The sequence below is a fragment of the Odocoileus virginianus genome, chromosome 17 (assembly GCF_023699985.2).
Source record: "Odocoileus virginianus isolate 20LAN1187 ecotype Illinois chromosome 17, Ovbor_1.2, whole genome shotgun sequence".
Taxonomy (NCBI): Eukaryota; Metazoa; Chordata; class Mammalia; order Artiodactyla; family Cervidae; genus Odocoileus; species Odocoileus virginianus.
Genome location: NC_069690.1, coordinates 7,410,533 through 7,429,889, shown reverse-complemented (window position 1 = coordinate 7,429,889; position 19,357 = coordinate 7,410,533). Strand labels below are relative to the sequence as shown.

Sequence of the window (19,357 nt, the reverse complement as noted above, 5' to 3'; positions counted from 1 at the left end):
ATACCCAGAAGTGAAACTGCTGGATCATTCAGTATGAAGAACTGCTGTACACAGTGGCTGTACAACTTTACATTCCAAACAAAAGTGCACAAAGGTTTTTTTTCTCTACATCCTTGCTAAAACTTGCTATTTTCTGCCTTTAAAAAAAAACCAGAAAACAGTAGCCATCCTAATGGGTGTGAGGTGTTATGAATACTAGCTTGACTGTCACGTATTTCCTGGAGAGAGATGCTATAGCTTAATCATCCTTCTGGATGTTTCCAGTTATAAACAATGAAACTTCAACATTTTGATTGTTCTGGGCTAAACTGTCTCCATCCCCCACCCCTGCCAAATTCATATATTGAAATCCTAATGCCCAGATTCTGAGAAAGTGACTGCATTTGAAGACAGGATGTAAAGAGGTAACTAAGTGAAAATGGTCACCTGATGGTTAGTTAACACAGTTCCAATGAGAGCTGACTCCTTAGAAAGGACCCTGATGCTGGGGAAGACTGAGGGCGGAAGGAGAAGATGATGACAGAGGATGAGATGGTTGGATGGCATCATCGACTCAATGGACATGAGTTTGAGCAAGCTCTGGGAGGTCGTGATGGACAGGGAGGCCTGGCGTGCTGCAGTCCGTGGGGTCGCAGAGTCGGACACGACTGAGCGACTGAAGTTAAAATGCGGTCCTTAGGGGTGGTTCTGATTTGGCATGGCTGGGGTTCTCACAGAAGAGGAAGTCTTGACACAGGTACAAAGAGATCCACACACGTCCCACACAGACCTAAAGAAACCACACGTACGCAACCAGATTTGGCTTTGAAGTCCACTCCTTTTACTTATGATCCAGCCCTTCATTTGCTTCACAGGAGACACATGGTGAGTGCAGGCGCTGCTCTAAAGCCATCAGCCGTCCACTTGCAGGTTGTGCCGGGTCTGGCCAGGTGTGCAGCCTGGTCGCCCCAAGCATTTTGTGCCCAAGGCTGGCAGTGAAAATACAACGCAGAACTTCTCTGGTGGTCCAGTGGTTGGGAACCTGCCTGCCAGTGCCAGGGACACGGGTTTGACGCCTGGCCGGGGAAGATGCCACAGGGCAGCCAGGCCCTCACACCACAGCCTCTGAAGCCCAGGTGCCCGTGCTCCGCAACAAGAGAAGCCAGCCCAAGGAGAAGGCCTGCACGCTGCACTTTCCGCCGCAACTAGAGAAAGCCCACGCGCAGCAAGGAAGACCCAGTGCAGCCAAAAATAAATGAAAATTAAAAACAATACAATCTAACCATGCGGTTGTGGGTGGACAGAACTGTTAGCCAGAAGGCTCCACGCTTGGAGCAGTTTCAGTGTGGGGGGGCGTGTGTGTGTGGCGGGGAGGTCCAAGCACCGTTCACTGGAGCTCAGAGGCTCACAAATGAGCTCGGGGACCTGAGCTAAGTCAGCTGAGAGAAAGAATCATCGGCTATTCATTCTCATTCCTCCCAGATGACAGTCTTCAATGGAGGGATAGACACTGGGCAAAGCCATAAAACCAGGTTTAAAATGGTGCCTCCCCACAAATCAAATCCATTTTCCTAGACGCTATCAAACATAACAGGGGGAAGAGCAAAGTCAAGGTAAGAATGGAAGAAGGGGTAGGCAGGCCAGACACAAACCTCCCAGGGACTGGCCTAGCATCAAAATCCCTTCTGGAGGCAGGGCCCCCTTGTGTTGCTAAGCAACCGAGCCTGAACAAACAGGCTCCCGGGGCCTTCCCCTTCTGCTCCCCATTTCCACAGTCGGCGACTGGGAGAGAGATGGCCCTGCCGGTGACTGCTCCTCTGGCAGGGAGCTGCCCTCTCTCCCCCAGGCGCCGGGCTGAGGGAAGCAGGCGATGCTAGTCTGGATGGGGGGTGCCTTCACCAGACCCTTCCCCGGCCAGGCAGCCTTGATGAGCCCCCAGATACCTGCTGAGACCACACACACCACAGCGGTCTGCCTCCCGCGCACCCCTTGAGCGAGACCGCCAGAAGATCAACTGGTTTGTTTGTACACAGAGGCGTCACACTTGCATATATGGCATAGCAGACCCAGACCCTGGGCCTCGATGAGGATTCCACCGCCTGGGGTGCGGGCTGGGGCTGGGGCGACGGGTGAAGCCTGCCGGGTATCCTGCAGGTAAAACTGACATCTGTTTCACACCCATCACCATATTTTCTAAGAGGTTTGCCAAGTTCTTATTTTGAGCTGAAAATGCCTAATGGTAAGAAAAACAGTCTCTCTTCTGTGTTGGCCATGTTTGGGTACTGAAACTCAGATCTCCTTAGGAAATAAATATTTTGAATTAAAAAAAGTATTTTCAATCACCACCCATCCCTGCTGCCCTTTTCACAGTGTTTAAGTGGGTCCCTCTTTTCCTTCTTATATTTCAGCATTTTCTGACGCTGCCCTCCCAACAGCTGCTTCACCCTGGTGAGTGAGGAGGAGGATCTGTGTATGTGTTTTGGGGGCAACCACTGTCGTAAAGAACAGAGCTCTTTCCTCTACAGACCGGTGTACAATGGGCCTCGCAAAGACCTCCTGAACAGATAAAGCGACGGGGCGCAAGAAAAATTCTATTAACACTTTACAAAACAGAACATCTAAGGAGTAGCTAGAGAGAAAAGAGAAAGGGGGAAAAAAAATCAATATGAATAAGTCCCCGTGCTTGGGGGAAGAAAACTTTTCAGTGATTGCAAAACACTTATTAATTCAGAGAAGCCATCAATGCGATGGAGATCTGGCAGAACAGCAAGAGCTGAAACTGGAGGAATGTGAACATAAAACACTGAATAGAATGAGAAACACGGCCTCACATACGGGGCTGTTTCTCACGGTTCTATGTGGATCAAACAGAAGCGGCTTGTGTGAGTCTCCATCACACAAGGACATGAGGGATACGGTCAAGGGAGCTGGTATTCAGCCCCAGAGACAGCAAACTGGTAACTCTGTCTTGTTGTCTCTCCTTCTCCCTCTCTCTCTCACACACAGAGGTAGCTGCTTGGCTGTGCCCAGTCCAGCCTGCAAGCCAGGCCTCGTTCACAGAGCTGGAAGAACACAGGGGAACTTGCGGGCAGGCAGACACAGGCATTTCTCTGACTTCAGGGAGAAAACACCACTATCCCTGGTGGAACACGGCTTCAAAGGCCCCCACCCTCCTGCTCACGATCAGCACTGGTGTTGGTTTTGCGTGCCCTCACTGGTCCGTACAGATTTCTTTGTATATACCAGAGGTGGGGGCCCATAGGCCTAGGGGTCCCGTGGGTTCCTGGGGTGGGGGTCATGGGAGGTGGTGTCTGAACCTGAGCGTGTTTGTCCCACGTCCTGGAACCTGCCTGATCTGTCTGGGGAGAAGAAACGTGTTCCAACCTTGAGATCTGCCTTCCAATAACCACAGGCAGGTATAAAACACAGCCCTGACATCCTCGACGGTGTATCTTTGCAAACGACAAAGCTGGGCCAGTAACTCTTAAGCGAGCTGCTTGGGGATAACCCTGTTGTCATCCGACACCAGGGGGTCATGGACCTGTAATCCTGACCCTCGCAGGGTTCAGAGGACACTGTGACCGCCTCAGAGGTGCCCCATGCACGCCCTACCCTATCTGAGAGTCGGTTCTGGGGAGCCACACCGTCTCCATGGCACGGTGACTGCGCAGGGCGTCTCAAACCTCCTCCCCTTAGCATCACCCAGAGAACGGGTTAAAACAGACTCCCCTGGGCTTCAGCCCCAGGCTGTCTGGTTCAGGAAGCGGCGTTTGCATTTCTAACAAGCACCAGCTGCTGGTCCCTGCGTGGACCCCACTCTCCAGGTGCTGCTCTAAGGGAGGAGAGACAGGAACAGGAGTTAAAGACACCAGACAGAGCGGCTTCTTCCTCTTGGCATACACTCAGGGCTCAAAACATGCGCCCAGTTTCTCTCACACAGGCCATCAAGGCATGTCAGTGCGGCAACCGTCATCCCGCTCTGTTCCGTCTCTCGGACATGTGTACGTCAAGATCCTGAAAATGACGACCGCAGAGCCACGATGGAAAAGGACTCCAGCTAGTGGCTACATTATTAGGTCCGCTTAGCTGTGATCAGAAAATCTAATCCATTAACTTTACTTTTATGTGACATGCATTTATTAGGTATGCACTAGTTGTGAAGGATTAGCCTAAGTTCCAAATAAGAGGCAAATTATATAGGTTCATGGTATGCAATTGCATTAATGACCCCCACACCCTTTATCTTGCAATTCTGTATCAACAGCTCCCCTTTCAAAGGAGGTAGAGTCTATCTCCGCGTCCTGTGTATCTGGACTTGACTTGCTGTGGTCAGTAAAAGAGCTGGAGAGGATGGTATGCCTGTGGAGGGCCTGGCCTTGCGAGGGTCTCTGGGTTCGTTTGTCCTCTCTGGCATCTCTCTGCTGTCCCCATGAAACAGACATGGCCAGCCTGGCCTGAGACAGGATGAGAAACACATGGAGCAGGGCCAAGTGCCCTCAGGGGCCCCGGTGAGACCAGCTTAGACGGGCGGACAGCTGGGCAACCCCAAAACATGCATGTGAACCCGGCTGAGACCAGCAGAACCACTCTCGGTGCACTCCAGACTTGGGAGATAAACAGCTAACCTCTATCACAGAGGTTCTGTGGTTGTCTGTTAAACAGCGTTCTTGTGGCAACAGGTAACTCATACATGGTCCCTGCTTTCTCTCTCTCAAAAAAAAAGCTTTTAAAGTCTATAAGAAGATACATAGGCAGTCTCAAGTAATACCAGACAGTGAAGAAAGACAGGAATAGGGGTGGAAGGAGGAAGGCGGACTATGAGCTGAGTATTAAACCACAGATTCCACCTTCCAAGTGGAGTACAGATATTAGGGTGTGAAGGGACTGCTTCTACATCTCTTCCCAGCAGCGAGGTTGGAGACCGAGATCCTGGAAACGCCAAAATAAGTTGGCAACACGCTCCTCAGCAAATAAGCACCATGAAAATCTGCAGTCATTAGCACTCAAGTCAGTGGGTGATGCCTCTCTAATCCTAATTCATTTAATGAATGAGCGAACCTTCTCTATAATGAGCCGAAAGATTTACTGTGAGCAGACGTTCTTGCTGGGTGATTTCAGAAGTAGGCAGAAGATGCTGGCCATATCATCCAGAGGGGAGACGTTAGCCAGCCCAGCTCCTACACTGCCTGAAGAGAAAGCCTTTCAAGTCACAGATCAAAGCAGCGCCTCGCAAGAGAGGTCAAAAGTTCTGCTGGTCAGGTGGGTTGGCCGAAGGTTGGAATCCCAGGCTGTGCCCTCAGACCCCTGCCGCTTCTGCCTGCGGTTTGGCTCCACAAGTACACAGCAGGTGAAAGGCGTGGATCTGGGGATGCAGAGCACTTGGTCCCAGGAGAGGACGAAGGGTGTAAGGCCACAGCTGAGCGTGGCAGGTGGTGTGGCCCAATGCATGGGCAGGATCCGGGCTCCAATTCCAGCACCACCAGAGGCTCACTGAGGACAAGGCACCTCCTTTCTCAGCCCTTACATTTCTCATCTGTGAAGGCAGGAAGCTGGACGGGATGGTCACTTACGACCCATCCGCAGAGATTCTGCTGAGGACCCCGAGATGGACCGCGGAGCCTGCTGGGACCACAGCCGGGAGCGTCAGATTCACCAGCGGCCCTTCCAAACCCCCCGCACCCTGAGGACGTTCCGCAGCTTTGCTGTGGCTGGCCAGCATGCCCAGAGAAACGTCCCACCCCCTCCCGGCACACACACACACACCACAAACCACACGTATCCAGAACAAAGCAGGAAATGGCACCTCAAGTGATCCTTAAATTATCTGCTTAGACACAAGGAGGGAGACGGAAAGGAAGAGACGAGGCCCAAGCTCTTCAAACTCCCCCAGAACAAATGCCTTTCACTGTTGCTTCCTGCTCTCACTCAAACACTCCAAGAGTTAGTTTCAATAAACACCCATAAATGCGATACCAGGACACTACGGTGTGCAGGGTTTAACGGGTCTGCTGACGCTCTATAAACTCCAGGCACTGAAGTCATAAGGGTGGCATAAGTCTTATACACGGGGCAGGCCTTCCCAGAACAGAGGAGCCCGGGATCCGGGCTGGAGACCTAGGTGGCCTTATCCCCGGGAGCACTTCTGCACAAAGAGTGACATGGCTCTGCACTTTTGCCCAAGAACTGGTTGAGGGTGTCTAGTGTGTTGAAACGAGACTTCTCAGCATGCTCCAGCCTTGATAAGAGTAAGGACAGCCTATCTTCAATCACTGCCCAAAAGGAAGAAAAGAGGAGAAAAAGGAGCAGGCAGGAAAATCCCATTAGCTCACACTGAAATCTAGATCAGTAGTTTTCAATCTTGACTGCTCACCAGAATCACCTGAGGAATTAAAAAAAAAAGACAAAATCCCCATTGCCGGGGTCACCCCCCGACCAGTGAAATCAGCCTCCGGTGGGCAGGGGGTGGCAGAATGTTTACAGCTCCCCCAGGGATTCCAGGTGCAGCCAAGGTTGAAAACCACCGTCCTAACGGGTAAATACAGCAGAGCTGAGCCTTCATCACAGCGTATGTGGGTGGAGATGGACCCTAAATATAAAGGGGGCATCCCCTGGATCGTCAGCTGCCTGAAGGCTGGCTGTTTGTCCCCTGCTGGGTCCGCAGGCCCTGTACCACAAGTGGCTTTTGGGGGGCTCTCCTCACCTTGTCTTGGTCTTAGAACAAGATAGTCAAAGTTCCATTCTGTAAGGAGGCTCGGAAGGGCCAAAAACTGAACACAGGACTTTAAGAAACCCAAAGAAACTGCTGGATTTCTTTTTCACCACCATCAATAATATTTTCACTTATATTATTGCTTTGGTCTGCACAATAATCCCTGAAGGCAGGGATTATTACAAGCTCTCTGAGCCTCAGTTTCCTCCCTGGTGGTCCTGGAGCTGGGCCCAGAACTCCGCAGCTGGTGGTCTGAGTCCGTGTGCCAGCCGGGCCTGCTTGCCGCGGCTCAGGCTCCAGGACAGCACGCCCCCGAGCCCCTGGGCCCCCAACACCCACTCGGTCCACTGACTCCTGGGAGGCTGCAGCGAGCAAGGTGCCGAGTGGGCCAGGCACTTCCTTCATTCCGAGACAGAAAATTCTAGTTTGCATCCGCCTGAAGGTCTCTCTGTGTTGACTCAAGCCCATGCCTTAAATAAGTAACAAGACAGTCTGCTGAGTTTCTCCCCAATTCTTTCTTTGGTAGTAAAATAGAAATTGCATTTGCCATTTTAACTACTTTTTAAATAAACAATTCAGCGGCATTAAGGACATTTCCTAAACTCTTCATGGAAGGCTCCTAAGTCTTACTATGACCAGAATAGAAGTTCTTTCCCCATTAGCAAGACTCTTTTACTGGCCCTATTTTTTCCCACTTTTAATTATTTTTTAATTCACTTTAAACGAATCCTTTAATTCATTTTCCCATTTAACTTAAACAAAAACAAACTCCTGTGTTCGTCAGAGAGCAGTTGTGAATTCATAAAATGGACACTTGCCATAGGAATTAAAGGGTGTGGGGCGTCTATCCTGGAGATGCAGACAGTTTACTTACATAAAGGCAGGCAAAACGTCTTGCTCAGGGATTCTGATTTCACATGTAAATATCAGAGTCTAGGCTATGAAATGTCTTCCCCCTGAAATAATGATGACTGTAATAGCTACCATTTACTGGAGCTTAATAGGCAATTCGCAAAGCTCATTTAATTATCACAATAGCTGTGAGACAGATATTATCACACCCATTATATAGGTAAGGAAATGGTGGCTCATTGCGATTAAGTGACTTGCCTAGGATCACGCATGCAGCAAATGATGGAGCCGGGATTTAAACTCAGATGCATGCCCACATCTTTCTCCTGGTCTCCCTTGACTGCGTTCTATTTTTGAATCCCCAGGGCCCAGCGTAGCTGCACTGTCTCCCGAGTGAACCAACAAACACTGCCTTAAAACTACCAAAAAGTTAAGAGAGGTGATGAGGTAACCAAGGAGACAGCTGTATACTGCCGCTGGCAGACTCAGGAGAAGAAAGAAGGGTTAGGGAGAGGAGCAAGTGGAGGAGGCGGCTGAGGGGTCTCTTCCTTCTAGATGGGGGAACTCGAGAACCCCTGAGCCCACCTGTCCGCTCTGTGGTCACAGGGCAGGCTGGGGGCACGGCTGGAACGGGCAGAGGGGTCCCAGAACTCTGCCCTCAGGCTGCCAGAGTGGCCACTGGGCACCAGCCCCGAGAATGCTGAGTCCCACCTCCTGGAGCCGTGAGGAGGCCTTCAGGTGGTGGCTGGCGAGTGACTGATGCACAGGACACGCTCATCGCAACAGATTTATTGCAAGTCACCACCCCACCCCGGCAATCCCCTGGTGTGTGCACCTACACACACGCATGTGCACACATACACACCCCCTACACCGTTCACTGGAGGGATGCACCCAGCGCTGCGCAACTCCTCGCTGCAAATGGGTCACGCTCAGGGACAGGCCGCTAAAGAAACCAGCGAGTCCTCGGGGGCGCAGTCCCAGGAGGCACCTCTCAAATCCGGGCAAGGCACTCAGGCACCTGCCTGGACGGCCTCCGGTGGAAGTGGGGGCTCAGGCTGGGCCCAGCATCACCCCAGAGGGCAGGGCTGGAGGCTCTCTCGGGGGATGTCCCCGCCAGGGCGAGACAGGCGGCTGCGAAGGAGGGTGGTGGGAGACGGACCAGGAGAGGCCGGGCGCGAGCTGCCAGAGGAGAAGCAGTTGGTTCTGCAGGCGTGACAGCTGTCACGCGGAAACGGCATCTGGCCTAACGGCCTCTCGAGCGGGGCGCCTTCGCGTGGTGGCGGTGAGCGCTGGAAATCCACGGCCCGTGTGCAGCGCTGGCTGTGAGTGCGTGTGCAGGCGAGCGGGCATGCACTGCGGGCGGGCAGGCTGCCTCAGGCTCCTCTCCCCCCAGCCCAGCCTCTCCCCATCAGGCCGCACCTACCGTGAAAAAGGCCCAAACCTGCCAGCTCCGGAGGAGACAGGCGAGTCATTAGTGGAGCACTGATGTGCTGTAACACTCTCTTGCATTCCCATTAAACAAATACTAAACTGCTAATTGCCAAAATAGATCTCCACGACTCTGACCGAACAGGGGAAGGGTTTATAATTACCAAATGTGAAAACGCGCAGCCTGTAAATAACCACCTCATCTGTCCTAATACGGGCTGATATTGATGGGCATGAAATAAACATCAGGACCAAATGGAAAAATCACCCGCATCTCCTGTGGCCAATGCAATCTCGAATGGTGACAAGCGTGGCTGCAGTCACAGGCTCGGGGAGGGAAGGGGGGAGAATGGACTTGGACGGGCTCGGAGTGTCTAGGATCCAAACCTGATTTTCCGTCCCTTGGAATCTCGGCATCTTCTTTCAGCCTGGAGGACAGGGTGTGGCTTGATGATGGGATGGAAGGCTGGCCTGCACCCTGGAAATGCCCAGGCCCAGGACCCTCTGCGACAGGCCTGCAGGGCACATTCCGTCCTGCCCCCTTGAACAGACTGGCTGGAGAGGATGGACAATCAGGGAGAAGGAGAGTTTTGCCAAGGTGACACATTTATTCATGAACCAGTATCTATCAAGACTATCCTGTTTGGCCGACACAAAGAGTTGGTCGTGATGCATGGATGAAGAGAACTGGGGTTTCAAATCACCTCTAGGGTTTCTGACACCCCATGTCATGCTGCCACTGGGATGGCAGGTAGACGAGTCTGAAAGGGAAAGTGTTAGTCGCTCAGTCGTATCTGACTCTTTGCGACCCTCATGGACTGTAGCCCGCCAGGCTCCTCTGTCCATGGTATTCTCCAGGCAAGAATATGGGGGTGGGTTGCCATTCCTTTCTCCACGGGGATCTTCCCAACCCAGGGATCAAACCTGGGATTCCTGAATTGCAGGCAGATTCTTTATCATCTGAGCCACATAGGAAGCCCATAGATGGGTCTATCAGATTCCAAAGACCTCCCTTCCCCCCACTGCACCTGAGGAGGGGCGGATGACCTGCCAGAGGTCACAGAAATGGTTTCCCCTTCACTCTCCACCAGCCTGTGATTCTGAGGGATTCAGCATGGCTTATAGTGAAAGACCAGAGCTGAAGACAGAGGGTCCACTGGTCTCAGAATCAGTCCCGGGACTTAGAAGTGATGGGGCCCCTGCTCCCCTCCCCACCTGGTGCAGGCATCTGTTCTCCAGGCTCCTCTGAACACTTTCTGGAGCTTCAGAGACTCGGAGCATCTCCGTCCGATCAACCCCTTGGTCGAATTCAGGAGCAGCAGTGCTTACAGGCCTGACACAGCAGCTCCCTCTGACCCGAAGCCCAGCTGTGGCACACGGAAGAATCCTGCCAACCGCACGGCGTCAGGCACCTCAATCAGGGCACACGCAGCACCCAGCCCAGAGCTTCCTAACGGGGCTCAACGGCGTCCCTAGACGCTCTCCCCACTGCGCCGCACGACAGCCAATCTCCTGGGCACCCCAGTCCCTGAAGTCGCCCCCCAGGGTCCTGGGCCAAAGACCCCATCAAACTGCAGCATAAGGAAGGAAGGTCTGAACTACAGACAATTTTTAAAGGAATTCTACATTGTCACTTTTAAATTCCCAAAGCATCTTCAAATAATAGCTAACAGAACACTACCAAGAACAAAGTTCACCTGCGGCAACAAAGGCGAAAGGACTTGTTCACTCAGCAAGCTTATTTCCTGTTCACAGAGGATCATAAATATCTGAGCTGGAAAGGACCAACAATGATATGGTCCGGCACAGTCATTCTGCAGAGGAACAAAGTGGCCCTCAGCGATGCTGGGCAAACTGAGAGTGGGGGTCCAAAAAGCCCGGTGGGCTTCAGGAGTCCTGGGTTCAAATCTGAATCCACCACATCCACCTCTGACTGTCCCGGGCAGGACTTCTGGAGGCTCAGTCTCCCTGCGTGAAAAGGGCTGATGATCACCCCAGCCCCGAGAAGCAGAAAGGAATGTAACACCCAGGGAAGTACTCGGGTTGGTGGTAAATGATGTCCCTTGCTACGGCCAGTACTTGGCATGCGCAGCATCTCAACAAGGATCTGACGGCTGGATAACAAAGGAAGAGGCTTTGTGTCCACAGCCGCAAATGCCAACTCAGTGAACTCAGTGTGGATGAGCAAGGGTCACCCTCATCAGGGCACCGTGCCTTCCATGCTGTGCTGTAAAGAGCTGGACGCAAATAAACCGTTTTTTAGAGAGCAGGTGGAATGGCAGAGCCAACCAGAGCACATGCTGCAGTAGAATATTCCTCGCAATAAAGAGAAACAAACCACTGGTTCTCAACATGGATGGATCTTGAGGAAATTACCCTGAGAACAGTCAGTCTCAAAGGCTTCTTCCATTCCACATGATCCCATTTCTGCAACATTCTCGAAATGACAAAATTATAGTGATGGAGAACGGATGAGTCTGCCAGGGGTTAGAGGTGGGGAAATGGACGAACCATTACACAAGGAATTTCACTGCGGTGACAGGAACACTTGTGCATCTCGACTGTGATCATCATCACTTAAATCTATATATGTGACAAAGTTTCAAAGAACAGCGCACACACACACACACACGCGCATGTGCGCACCTGTTAAAACCAATGATGTACCAGCATCCATTTCCTGGTTTTAACAATGTGGTATGGTTATGGACGGTATTATCATCATGGGAAGCTGGGTGAAGGGTACACAAGAGCTCTTTGTACTATTTTTACAACTTTTTGTGAGTCCTACACTATTGAAAAATAAACATTTAAAATAGTAATTTTTAAAAACCACAAGGGGGCTCATTATGTCACGCAACTCGGTGGCAGATCAGTTTATAATGCAAATAATTAGGCCCTAATTTCTCTTGATTTGGATAGCATGGGCGCAAATAAGGTGCACCAATAGTAGAAAGAGCGAGCCCCTACTCATCTCCTACGCGGCATCAGCACGTACTGCTCTGAACCAGCACTGTGTCACCTACGTGGCATCAGCACGTACTGCTCTGAACCAGCACTGTGTCACACGGGTCTCATGCCGGGAGTCCTGATTGCCCCGCCTCATCTTCTGCCCTGGCCCTCAGGACACCTCACCACACAGCTCTGCAAACGCACAGTGCCTGCTACAGTGACGCATACAACAATGACTGCACAGTAAGTGCTTGCTGACTGCGTTTCAGAAAGATTTTTGCAGGATAAAGAAAAAAACAATTCAACTAGGAAAGAACCTCGAACCCCGTGGTTTCCATTTTCCCTCTTTTAAGCTTTCCATTTTTTTCTCTTTTAGGCTATCAAGGCCTTCTCTTTCATTTAGCTTCTGAAACAGATCTTAAATCTTTGGAGATATTTCATACACCAAACTGTATTTATTACTACTTCTGAGATGTGGAAATGTATTTACCAACACTCGTCATAACTGTGAACTGGGGCTTTGGGCAGCATGGGGTGGCCTGGGGCAGAACGAATCGGCTAGTCTCCAGAACACGCACACCTGACGTTTCAGTTGGTCCTCATGTCATCTAGGTGGGGAAACCATGATACCTGACAGGTTTTTTGATGTAATAATGAAGTCAATTTGAACACCACACGCCTTTCTCTTGACCTGGAGGTTGGACACCTCTGGCTTGATCTCTGAGTCAAGATCTGACCATGACGCAGATCTCTGCAAATGAATATTGACAGAATAACCAACCTCCTACTTAACTCCCTATTGAAACAACTCCCTGAAGGGGGAAATAGGAGGGAGAGGGAAAAACCCTCATCTACCCTTAAAAAAAAAAGTACCAATTCAAGCTGCTTCAAGACCCAACAAGCATATTTTCCTTTCATTTATTTCTACATCAACACTCTGAAGGATAAAGATCTTTCTCATTTCAAGAGCTGTCAATTTGCTCTGGTGCCATGGTTTTCATCTGTTTGAGGTAGACAGGAATTACAAAGCAGGCAAATGAAACAATGCACCACCATCTAACGTATTTTGGCAATTGGAACTGGGACCAGGGTAAAAGGAAATTAAAGAGAAATGACAGGCCACACCGCACACCTGTGTGGAACCCCAGTGCCCACCCCTGCCTGCCCTCCACTTACAAACTCTATGATTTGACGAAGGCTTCAGCTCTTTGCTGAAAACTGTACTATCTGCTGCACCCTAATTCTTCAAATCATTTATACATGTTGCACAACTCATACAATATTTTGCTTTCTGAAGCAGAAAAACCTCTTAGCTGCTGGTAAACTGTCAGATGCTGTTACTTTAAACACCCCCGTGAAACAGCACAGGTGCCGGCAGCACGTTGCTGGATTCACTACCCTTCCCCACATAATCGAAGAGAGACAAATGCTCCCCACATGCGAGGCTGTGAGAAAGCCTCACCCCATCGAGCCTAAGGGTTCCATTACCAGGGAACTCAACAAATAAAAGGCAGCCCTAATCTCCTCCTCTCGCGGGCCTCCTCTGCCAGTGACGATGCCCCATGAAGATTGCTGGCTAATTCATTTACATTTCTTTTTGTTTTTAATTAAACGGCTCCTCGACTGCTCAGACCTGTAATTTTTCCCTCTTCAGCTGCAGGGCTGGGGATTTCAGAGAGAATGACAGAAATGCCTCCAAAGGTCTCAGGGGCCGAACGGCACTTAGGCTCCTGCCCCTGACTGTCACAGGTGGACCGCAAGGACCTGGCCAAGGGCTCTGAGAACCCAGGGCATCGGGTTCCTTTGAAATATTGGAGTAAAGGTATACCCCCAGGATACTCCCCCACCACCAACACACACACCCACCACCAATTTGAAATTCAATGTAAATGTGAGAAGGGACCTGCGATACTTTTACCAAATCCCAATGGTGTGTAGACATCGTCAGAATGTAGATTTATAAAAATGTATGCGTCCACAAGTGGTGTTTATCGGGGTCCATGGGCCTGTGCCCCAGCTCGGCAGCAAGACTAGTGGGAAAATCCAGAAGCTTTGGAGGGAGACACCTCAGATTCCTGTCCTACCACTCACCAGCTGGTGGCCTTGGGCAGGTGACTGGACTTCACTGCGCCTCTGAGTTGGTACCCACCTCACCGTGCCGCTACGAGCATTAAGACAAGTTAACTCCTGGGCAGCATCTTGGCTCACAAGGAGCACCAGCGTCATGGCCGCCTGCGTCATGGCCGCCTCAGAGAGGTGGTCAGGCAAGACGTCTAACGTTGCTCATTGTCCCGGAGGCCTTTCCTCTTTCCCTGCTGTCGATGCCAAGTGAAATTAACACTAGCAGATAGACTGGCTTTGCTTGAGCAAGGAGGACCAAGGATGAAACGGCCTGCCTGGGCTGGTCGCTTTCTCAAACGTCTGCCCAGCCCGCCCTGCCACACACGGGGCCCCACCATGAAGGTTCAGGAGGATGGAAAACCAGCCAAGACAGACAGGCAGGCAGGCTGGCACGAGACGGCTTCTGCCACTGGCCACTGAGCCTTCACCAGGCAACACTCTTCCGCTTCCAAGTTCTGTGGGAAGAAATGAACCCGCTGAGGGTCCCTCACCCTCTGGACTCGAGTCTGAAGCCCAAGGCTAGTCCTGACTCCTCCCTGGACATCCTGCCCCTGGAGACAAGCCCTCCTGAGGGCTCAGGCTTCCCTCCTAGGCCAGTTACGGGAGAGTTTGTCAGAGGCAGCTGCACTACCTTTAGAATTCACTCCTTCAGTTTTCAAATTCATTCAATCAACACATATTTACGTAAGTGTGTATCATAAAAGGCACAATGATTCTAAAATGAGGAAGACTTGACTCCTGAGGGTCCGGGGGCTGCATCAATGGCTGGACGCCTGAGGAGAGTTCTAAGGGAGATGCAGCCCCCACAGGGCGTGCACAGACATTCTGTACTCTTTAATCATTCATTCCTGCCCTCCAGGGTTCTGAAAACTCCAGTGAGAACTCACTCACTTGGCCAGAGACAGAGAGTTTGTGATGGAAATGGCAGGACCGCATTCGCGGTGCGGGAGCAGCTGATCTGGGGAGACATCTAAGTCAAAGGAGCAGGGCAGGGAGACGGGTGAGGACCTGGGCCAGGTGAGGCACGGAGGGGCGGGGCCTCTGTCTGGGCCCTCCTGGAAGGAACGGGAAGGAGCAGAGTACCATCAGGAGACCCAGCCTCAGGCTCGGCTGAAACCAACCTCTCTCAACGGACTGGGAAGAGATCCCAGTGCTGGCTGAGGGGTCAGGAGCTTAACCTTCTGCTGCCCACGGTCACAGGGCGGGTCAGAGGCACAGCCGGGGGTTAGAAGACTGCATCGGCTCCAGGAAACGGCGTCTCCCTGACGAAAGAACAGGCAGAAAGGAACCTGCCTCCTCAAGGCACCCCAGATCCAAGGGCATCCCTTGTGGAGAAAGGACAGCGTTCTGAGCTGACAAGGACTGGAGCCCTGTGGCTGGGAATGCCAAGGAGCCCCATCCCAGGACTCGCAGAGGAAGGAGAGAGAGCTATTCCTGCTCAACGAGCCCTGCTCCTGGCTCTGAGGGGGCAGGGGATGGGATGGGGGTGGCAACTCAACATAGCTGAGTGAGTGGATCGCATCTCCACTGCTCTCTGTCCACTTCCGGTTCTGCTTGTTAACCTGCAATCCCTGCTCCATGGACCAGCACTCTCAGGTCTGCATGACCAGGGTGTGTTCCCACTGGAGGGGACGTCCCCTGAGAGCGGGGCTGTGTCCTCTCCACCTTCCAGATCATCCTGCTTGCTGGACAAATGGCAAGTACATCTCCACTGCACTCCCAGGCGAGTGAGACTGGAGAGAGGCGGAAGCAGGTGAGAGCTGACCCGGGGATTTAACTCGCCTGCTTCTCATCCCAGTTCATGTGCTGAGGGTTAATGCCAGAGAAAAACGCAATGTGCCATAAACCTATTTTTTGCAAGTTATTTACAGATGCATGTACCTGCCCCAGCCAACTGGAGCAGCTTCAGAGCTTGTGTGATTGTTAAAACTGAGAATCAGGTGGAGAGCTCAGTTAGTATTTAGGACCTCACACCAGTGGAGCCAGGGCTTATTAGCATCTTTCTATTCAGGGTAGTAAAAAATTAGAGGGCCGTGTGGGGATGGAGTCAACATCAACCACACATGCATGCTTATTCACTCAAGTCGTGTCTGACTCTCTGCGACGCTATGGACTGTGGCCCACCAGGTTCCTCTATCTATAGGATTCTCCAGGCAAGAATACTGGAGTAGATTGCCAGACCCTCTTCCAGGGGATCTTCCCGACCCAGGGATCGAACTCACATCTCACTATGTCTCCTGCATTGCAGATGGGTTCTTTACCACCAGTGCCACCTGGGAAGCCTGAATCAACCATACTTCAGTAAAAAGAATAACCAGTGGACACTCAGCCCATACATGGCAAGCCCAGCATGTGTCACCAAGGCCCCACTCCTGCCTCCCGTGCCCCTGGTGGGCAGGTAAATGGAAACGGACTTGCAAAACCAAAGGAGAAAAACAGTGGCTTATCACGGTAAAAAGAAGGGCAGGCACAGAGGGGTGCGGACATCACCGTTTGACCAGATCTTCAAGCACCACTTCCCAGCAGGAGATGGAATGAAGCCAGGTCCTGACTGATTGGAAAGTGTAGGAAAACCAGAGAAGACCTTGGGAAAGCGCTGGCATCGTGGGGCGGGGGGGGGACACGACACCAACTGAGTTAATGCTGACGGGACTTCGTTTGGTTGGCAATGCCGCGCACGGGTCTGGAGCTGAAGGAGCGGAAGCAAGCAGGGCACCCCCAAGAGCACCGGGCTTCCTGCATCATGTCCACGTCTGCGAGCTGTACCTCTGGCTCGGGGGCGGGACATCGCTCCTGCAGAAGCCTCCCCCTCTCTCCTCCTTTCAGCTGGAGAGAGAAATCTTTAAGAGAAACACTCTAGACGGCTGAAATCTCCCCCCTCGCTAGCCCCATTCAGTTATTTATCAGAACGCTTCAGCGAGGCTGTTTGCAGACTTCCACGTGAAATGGTAATACTGAGCACTTCCAATTCATCTCCCCGGCCGTCTTCGAATGTCAGCTCCTTAATCCTCAGCCCCCCTCGAGAAGTAAGCGATGTGCCCCATCTCTCAGACTGGGAAGACAGAGGCTGGGGTGCAGGGAAGCCCGGTCGATTTCTGCAATGATCGATGCCAACCAGACCCACGCGCCCTCTCACCCAGACCCCAAGCGCCGTATTCCACTGAAGATGAGGCTGTGCTGAGGATTCAGTGCTGAAGGCCTCCTCTCTGGGGACACTCGCTGCCATCAGCAGGTGCTCCCCCATCTCCTGGCTCCTATTCCCTGCTCCCCAGGCCTGCTGGGCTCATCAGCATATCTGCGTGAGCTTCATTCTTAGTCCCCATGTCATGTCAAATCCCACACATCTGATCCCACTTAGAATTAAAACATCACTTTCTGGGACAGAAATCAAGCCTGGAGGAAGGTCTTCTAGAAAAGAGGACTCATATCCTGGGGTGTGGCTTTTTTTTCCCTCTCTCTGAAGGACACACTTCGGGACTTCTTTGCAGCTGGCATCAAACCTTTCAAGACCCACTGAGGACCCCAAACATTAGCCGTCAGATGAACGGTGCGTTCATCATTTCAGAAGGAGATTTAAGGCTCCTGTCATTTGAGTCGTCACTTTATTAGTCATTCATGTAGCAAATGGATTGATTTTCTTGGGAGCAGAATGAGGAAGAATGTGCTGTCAGTGTAGATCACCGAGTTTCTGCACACCACAGGGCCAGAAGGCTGACAGGTCCACGAGGGCGCGGGCAGCAGGGGACGGAGCAGGGAGGCCACCACATGTGGTCCAGGGGTCACTGGAGTCCGGTCCATGCAGAACTGCGTGCCCAGCCCGTGGGGCTGGCCTCCCTGAGCTGCCCACAGGGGAGGGTGTGTGGACAGTGCACGCGGGGTGGTTTTTCTTCTGTGCTGGCCCCTGGGGCTTCCAAACACAGCCCCTGCTAACCAGCAGGAGTTCCACATTTTCTGCTGATTGCGTACCCCACTCCACACCTTCGCGAACTCATAAACGACCCTGACCCTGGATCCTGCATCAGTGGGCTTGGTCCGATGCTTAACACACAGCAAAGATGAAATAAAATACACCCTCCATCTTGTTGCCTGATCAACAAACACATCAGAGTGGACCTGAAATGGTCACTGTCCCCTTCAAAGAAGTTACCATGAAAAGCCCTGCTTTATTCACGAAGACTTCAAATGTATTTTTGAGATTTGGGGGAGGGGTAGGAATTCCCTTCCAGGCATTTCCCAACTCACGCAAGACAACCAGTCTTATTATTTTATAGTCCTGTTGAGTTCTGGTCCAAAAACAGCATAATCGACCTTGGCCACAAGTTATTTGGAGCTGAGGCTGCTGACGGTTTCCAAAAATCACATCCACTTTCAAAGGCCAAAGATTTATCACCAGTGAGGATATGCAGAAGAAAATGCCACAGAGTCTGAGTCTGAGTTCACAGTGAAAGCTTTGAAAATGTTCAGAGCAAAGGCGAGATCTTTGGAATAAGTACACAGACTCCCACTTTGAAGAGGACACATTGCATTTGTGGAAAAAGCACTGGTCTTGATGCTTCCAAGTCATTGTAGGAGGAGAGGGGGTGGGGAGAAATGTAGACAGTGACACAGAGACACAGGAGATGGGTGACAGAGAGAGGCTGGGAGAGGCCCCTTTATCATAAAAGAATCTTGGGGGTGAAATAAAAGGAAGAAAAATCAGAAAGGATTTTTTCATAGCCCGATACCAAATGAATTACGCATTCAACTGCAAGAAAACATTCACCATCTCAGTACACGGCAACACTGGCATCCTCAGAATGCCTTTCTCAAGCACCAGGGGGGACGTCTGGGCTGGACCCACCCTTGCTTGAAAATTACTCTAGAGCCGCACCTGGCCCCCAGCACACACCCTTTCCACGCATGTTGAGCTGTGAGACATCTGCCTTCCCGCCCCACCGCCCAGGCCCTGTGCCCTGTAACCTGTCCACAGAGGAGGGCGTGGGATAGTTTCCCTTCAACAGGCTTGACAACCACACTCCAGCTCTGCTCAACTGGAATCCAACAGGCTGCACATGTCCAGATGTCCAAATAGCTCAAGAAAGCCCTCAGACCACAAGGCTCCTCCTGCGGGCATCCTTCTCCCCTCTCCCCACTCCAGGCTCCCGGTGCAAAAGAGCTGCTCCCTGGGGAGGGCAAGACGACCCCACACCCCCCTGGGATCGGGGCTCTGCGGAACCGCAGGGAGAGCCCACGGGCAACGACAGAAGTGCCGCTGAGCTGCTCCGGACGCATCTGGGAAATGAAGGAGGCCACCAGTCACCTTCATCACATCTC

At 51.9% G+C, this 19,357-nt stretch overlaps 1 protein-coding gene across 14 annotated transcripts in view; it reads right to left on the bottom strand.

Annotated features, from left to right (window-relative positions):
• The window catches only part of MSI2 (musashi RNA binding protein 2), a 400,997-nt gene that overhangs the window by 142,910 nt on the left and 238,730 nt on the right, over nucleotides 1–19,357 (bottom strand). The gene's annotated exons all lie outside the window — the stretch shown is intronic.